Here is a 7,331-nt window from a genome sequence, read left to right as displayed (position 1 = left end):
ATGCAGAGCCACACCTGCGGTGGCTGCAGAAGCAGTGACAGCAATGATTCCCAAAATAGCTGCTATTAAGAGACCAATAAATCTTTTTGTACATTTAAGAATGTGGTTAAGTAGTTTATCCAAAAGGAACATTGCTGGTGTTTCTTGCCAGACTCTATTCATTTCAACAGGTAACCACAGTCCTGTTCTGGCTTTGAGAATATAAAGTGTTTCTTTATAAGGGTTGAACTTTATGGAATTGTTAATACAGGTATAATAAGAACAGTTGTCACAGGTCACTAGGAAAGAAGGTTCGTTATAAACAGCACGTCCAATCATAAATAAGTAAGGCAGTCTAACACAAACTTGAATATAATGAGTAGAATTTAAATTAAAAGTCCATTCTCGGCTATTGTTTGTATCTAGAGTGTGTGTGCTAATCCAGGCCTGCAAAGGGTGCAAAGCAGCTGATATTTTCCACAATTGATCATGAATAGGGCCATCTAAAATATGAGGAGCTGGAGAGCTCATACCATCATTGAGCCATGTAATATGACTTTTAAGGTCAGTGTCTTTTACAGACATCGAGGTGGCAGTTTTATTCCAATGAAGCTTTTTAAAATTGTGAGAGAAGGCAGGATGTCCATAGGGACTCCAGTCTAGGACAACACCATAAGATGTGGACCAGCAAGAATGTGCCCCATGTGAGCTCTACAGTTGTCCCATTGTACCCAAGTTTTAGGGTCAGAAATTATTACTTTCTTACAGAGGGGTATATCTGTGGGTGCAATTTTAGAATGCCCAATAGTGATGTGTCTGGTTGCCAGACACTCTTACCACCATGCTCACCACGCAGATCATGGCAAGAAAAAGATTTACAGACGTTTTAGGTACAAATGTCCGGTTCAATATCCTGTCTGCTTCTTCGTATGTTCTCTTCAGCTGTCCCCACGTCATGGTCTGTGCCTGACGTGTCTTCTGCTTTTTCCCCTCGAGTTTCCACTCTGGGTTTGATTCTTCTGCTTGGAATCCAGACTGTTTGTCTGTCATCTGTCAAAACACAAGCAAAAACTCTCCCCCACACCTTTGCCCATCCTTTTTTCTATTTATTTTCTACATCATCTTTCCACCAGATAGGCTGGTGAGGGAAAGAGTCTGATTGTGGACTCCCATTCCAATGCTTTTCTATTGCTGTTAATTTATCTTCCTTACGAATATTCAAAAAATTTTAGGTAAATAAGGCTTGATTTATTCTATCTTTGGGAGACTGTCTACCTCCCCCTTTTTGTTTTAACAGCATGTTTTTTAAAGTTTGATGTGTACGTTCTATAATACCTTGTCCTTGAGGATTATAAGGAATGCCAGTAATGTGCTTGATGTCTCATTTAATACAAAAAGCTGCAAAAGAATGACTAGTGTAAGCAGGGCCATTGTCAGTTTTAATGGTGGCTGGGACTCCCATGTATACAAAACAGGAGTGTAAGTGTGAGAGTACATGTCTAACAGTTTCTCCAGAGGATGGAGTAGCCATAATAAGACCGGAATAAGTATCTATAGTCACATGTATAACACTTAACTTGCCAAATTCAGGAATATGAGTAACATCCATTTGCCATAATTCATTTGGTGAGAGACCTCGAGGATTAACTCCTGCAGAAAATTTAGGCTGATTAATTAATTGACAAGTGGGACAATGAGAAACAATATGTTTGGCTTGATTATTAATTGTATAATTATATTGATTATTTTTAAATCAGTTAACATTTGTCATTTGCCAGATTTCTTTTTTAATAACAAATACAGGAGAATTCCACGGACTGGTGGACTCCTTTATATGTCCTGCTTGTAATTGTTCTTCTACTAATATTTGAAGAGCACTCAATTTTTCTTGGTTTAGTGGCCACTGCTCTGTCCATATAGGCTTTTGTGATATCCAATTTAAAGCCAGAGCATAATGGTGCTTTTCAGCAGCAGTGGCCGCTATCCAAAATTTGGATAGCATAAACCATGTCGAGAAGTATGTGCCTTTGGTGCCTCAAAAGTCTTAGCCCCTTGGCTCTTTTACCCAAACCAAAGCAAGGGTTATAATTCATATTTAACATAATCTGTTTAGCAGGAGCAGATATATTAGGTATATTGATGTATGCTCCCCATTGCTGTAACAAATCTCTTCCCCACAAATTAATAGTGATGTTAGCCACGTAAGGTTTTAAAGTGGCTGTCTGTCCATCAGGACCTAAACAATTTAAAATTTGTCGACTTTGAAATATGTCAGTCATCGTTCCTATTCCAGTAAGAACAGTAGGAACTTGTTGTAAAGGGCAAGCTTTTGGCCAAAAACTTTTAGAAATAATTGTAACATCAGCTCCAGTATCTACAAGTCCAACAAAAGATTTGCCATTTAACTTAATTTCTAATTGAGGTCTTTGGTCATTAATAAAAGTTTGCCAATATACTTTAGTTCCAGTACTCCCAAAACCTCCTTGCCTTAGAACATCTGTATATAAGGTAACAATAGAAGTTGTGCAATACGGTCTCTAGCCTGAATAAGATAATCAAAATTGGAACTCATCATAACTGAAATTTTTTCTGAGTAATCTGAATCAACTATACCCAAATGTACTGAAATCCCTTTTAAGGTAAGAGAGCTCCGGTCAGTGATAAAAGCTCCGGAAAGTTGTTTATAATTTTTTTTTTCCCAAAATGTCCTTTACGGCCGTAATCGAGACATTTTACGACAGTTTTTTGCTTTCTGGGAATGCCTTTCCCACTGCTAGCCTCAGCCAACATTTGTATTTTAAAAGCCTCTGATTTAACTTTTCGGCGAAACCCTTTTTTTTTTTTTTAATTTTTTTGAGCGGCGGATGTAAAAGCTGCTAACATTTTGAATTAGTATTATTAAAAGCCAATATATGTAATATTAAATTTTTTAAGTCAGGCGGACTAACCGTTTTTTGCACATCTTGTAATCTAGTGATAAAATCTACATAAGTTTCATTAACATTTTCTTTAACATCTTACACAAGAAAACACAGACTGTTTAGGAGAAGCTGTCTTCTCTTATGTTCTAATACAGCACTGTTGAATTTGAGCAATAACCTGATCATCTTTTCTAAGATCTTAGTTTGTTCTTTAAAAGTGTTTTTTAACAGCCTCTCTCAACGGTGGATCATGCTTCTGGGAATCATTTGCATTAGAAAGTAGCGGTTCCCAAGCTTAAAGCGGCTGACTTGAGCTGCGCAGAGAGCTCTTAAAGTGAAAGTTCTCCTTTAGAATTATTTCTTTTTCTCTTTTCTATATTTTCTATAGACCCGAGAAGAGGGTCGGTACCTACTTTTATTGGCTTTGTCTTATCCTGGCCCAATGCAGAGGGAAGGACCCAATTGACCTTCTCTTTTCTGCTAAAAACAGGCTCCAGATCTTTTACTAAGCTTATTTTAGGACGGATATCCTCCGTCTCGCTAAAAGAGAATTCTGAGTTAGAATGAAACAGCTGTAGAGCTTGAGAAATTAAAGAGCAGAGCTTTTAAATACATCGAGGAATTTAATTTATTTATTTATTTATTTATTTTTGGAGCGCTTTTCATAATGTTTTCAGCGCCAACTACTTTTGCTGTAGCTTGAACTCACCCGGAGGTGGGAACCAATCACAGTGCTTGGAAATTAAATTAACAATTTCTTGAGATTTTTGTTTTTGGCAATTACTCTAGTACTCTTTAATAAGCTCTCAACAATTCCACATACTCAGAAAAGATAGTCTTCCTCATTATTTTAATCCAGACAGAATAATAATTTACTTTGCCCTGGAGATGTTCACTTACCTCTCACTAGGTAAGACATGCGCACGACTTTCAATCCACTCCAGGTCCCTTGCGATGCAATTCGGGAATTCTTCGCTCGAGCAAAGCCTTTTGCCTTCAAGACCCCATTGGAGTGTCCTGCCGACTACGCCAGTTTGCGTGGAGTTAGCTATGCTCCCCGCAAAGAGGTCCTTTTCTCTTTGTTCTGATCAGATCTCTAAGTTGACTACGCCAGTTTGCAGGGAGTTAGCTAGGCTCCCTGCAAAGAGGTTTTTTTCTTCTGATCAGGTCTCTCAGGCAGGGGTCATCGCAAAGGATGAAAAATATAGTAGGAAACAGAAATAAAAGTATAAGTAATGGCAATAATAATACACAGAGCCAAAGATATAGTTTATAAAGTAAAAGTTTATGAAAATAGATAAAGGAGGGTATCCGGATGGAAATATTTTACCCACATCAAATATTTCCCCGACTGAAACTCCACACAGGTATTATATAGGGTACATACAGGCTCCGGTTGCCAAGGCAACGGGATTTTCATACTAACAGGCAGTTTGCTTTAGGGTCAAAGTCTCCTAAAAGTCTACTACAGATCCTTTAACTAACTCTAACTAGGGGAACAATGGGTTATAAAATCTTCTTGGGGCAAACTTCTAAGTTTTATGATAAGGCTATTACTTTAGCAACAAACAGAGACATCTTGGCTCTGGTGATTGTGTTCTTGGAGACAGAGATGATCCCAGAAGTCAACATGGGTTGTGCTTTGTGTTAATTACTTTAACCTCATGATTCCATCTGGGCCCGGCTTGGGCAATAGCATATCTATCTGATTAGCTCTCATCTCCGGGGGTCCACCTGTCAGCAGCACCAGCAACCTTTGGTCCTAAGGGAGGCCTGCCTTGTCTTTCAAAACAGGTGAGAACCAAAGGCCCAGTTTACAGCTGTCTCCTTGAGATGCAGCTTCTACTGACCAGCAAGACGCCCTCCTGAGACGAGGCAGCTTTTGAACTAACACATTTATCTTTTCCTTAAGGCAAAGCCTTATTTGACTTCTGAAATCAAATCTTGTCTCCAGAAATACAGGGGGCATTTCTACAACTCAGTATTCTTAGGCTAACAGCTGTACATATAATTTCTTTCTATTTTTAGTAGAGATGGGGTCTCACTCTTGCTGAGGCTGGTTTCGAACTCATGAGCTCAAACGATCCGCCCACCTTGGCGTCCGAGAGTGCTAGGATTACAGGCATGAGCCACCGCGCCCGGACAAGCAAAGGATTCTTAAAGGAACGGGATGACCATGCGGATCCTGTTTAATACTCTGAAACAGAATCCGCACTTTTCACCTGCCAAACACATGCCCACTTCTCCTCTCTGGGGATAATAAAAACAAACCAGCGAACGGACAGAGGGCCTCACCCCTCCCCGATTCACACCGTCCTCACAAAAAAAAAAAAAATGGAACCCTCCAGCTACTAATTATAATGCTAACTTGCAGAATTTCCCGGCATATTTAAACAATGGAAAAATGATGGTGGGATGATACTTAGAAGAATGGCTTCTTGTCAGTCTCCACTAACAAAAATAGGCAACACCAAGTCAGCTACGCCTCAGCATAGTTATGTCCATGGCAGCCATCTTCGGTTTCAGGAGGCACATACAAATGTTATCACACTTATGGTGAAATGCTGAAAACCTGCAAATAATTTTCAACGTACTGTTTCATTGAAAAGCTCTGCGCCATACTTCTTGGAAGAAGCCAGGTACCTGTGCCCATGCATAGAGGAGTATATAGAACCATGGTGGATTCCCAGCTGATGAAGCAAGGGATTCTTAAAAGAACGGGATGACCATTCGGATCCTGTTTAATACTCTGAAACAGAATCCGCACTTTTCACCTGCCAAACACATGCCCACTTCCCCTCTCTGGGGATAATAAAAACAAACCAGTGAACTGACAGAGGGCCTGTCGCCCCCATCCACACCGACCCCCCACAAAAAATAAAAACGTACCCTCCAGCTACTAATTTTAATGCTAACTTGCAAAATTTCCCTGCATTTATAAACAATGGAATAATGATGGTGAGATGATACTTAGAAGAATGGCTTCTTGTCAGTCTCCACTAACAAAAATAGGCAACACCAAGGCAGCTACGCCTCAGCATAGTTATGGCCGTGGCAGCCATCTTGGGTTTCAGGAGGCACATACAAACGTTATCACAATTATGGTGAAATGCTGAAAACCTGCAAATAATTTTCAACGTACTGGTTAATTTAAAAGCTATGCGGAATACCTCTTGGAACAAGCCAGGTACCTGTACCCACGCATGGAGGAGTATATAGAACCATGGTGGATTCCGAGCTGATGAAGCAAAGGATTCTAAAAGGAATGGGATGACCATGCGGATCCTGTTTAATTCTCTGAAGCAGAATTCAACATTTTCCCCTGCCAAACACATGCCCACTTATCCTTTCTGGGGATAATAAAAACAAATGAGCAAACTGACAGAGGGTCTGAACCCCCATCCACACCGACCCCACAAAAAAAAAAAAAAAACGTACCCTCCAGCTACTAATTATAATGCTAAATTGCAAAATTTACCTGCATTTTTAAACAACGGAAAAATGATGGTGGGATCATACTGGGAAGAATGGCTTCTTGTCAGTATCCACTAACAAAAATAGGCAACACGAAGTCAGCTACACATCAGCATAGTTATTTACGTGGCAGCCATCTTAGGTTTCAGCAGGCACATACAAATGTTATCACAGAGATGGTGAAGCGCTGAAAACCTGCAAATAATTTTCAACGTCCTGGTTAATTGAAAAGCTCTGTGGCATACTTCCTGCAAAAAGGCAGGTACCTGTGCCAACGCATAGAGGAGTATACAGAACCATGGTGGATCCCCAGCTGATGAAGCAAAGGATTCTTAAAGGAACGGGATGACCATGCGGATGCTGTTTAATTCTCTCAAAGAGAATCCGCAATTTTAACCTGCCAAACACATGCCAACTTCTCCTCTCTGGTGATAATAAAAACAAACCAGCGAACTGACAGAGGGTCTGACCCCCCCCATCCACACCGACTCCAGAAAAAAATTATAAAGTTACCCTCCAGCTACTAATTATAATGCTAACCTGCAGAATTTCCTTGCATTTTTAATCAATGGAAAAATGATGGTGGGATGATACTTAGAAGAATGGCTTCTTGTCAGTCTCCACTAACATAAATAGGCGACAGTAAGTGAGCTATGCCTCAGCATAGTTATGTCCGTGCACCCATCTTGGGTTTCAGGAGGCACATACAAACGTTATCACAATTATGATGAAACGCTGAAAACCTTGAAATAATTTTCAACGTACTGGTTAATTGAAAAGCTCTGTGGCATACTTCTTGGAACAAGCAAGGTACCTGTGCCCACGCATAGAGGAGTATATAGAACCATGGTGGATTCCCAGCTGATGAGGCAAAGGATTCTTAAAGGAACGGGATGACCATGCGGATCCTCTTTAATTCTCTGAAAGAGAATCCGCACTTTTCACCTGCCAAACACA

Source organism: Eulemur rufifrons, chromosome 28 (genome assembly GCF_041146395.1).
Source record: "Eulemur rufifrons isolate Redbay chromosome 28, OSU_ERuf_1, whole genome shotgun sequence".
Classification (NCBI taxonomy): Eukaryota; Metazoa; Chordata; class Mammalia; order Primates; family Lemuridae; genus Eulemur; species Eulemur rufifrons.
Note: the sequence above shows the minus strand (reverse complement) of the source record.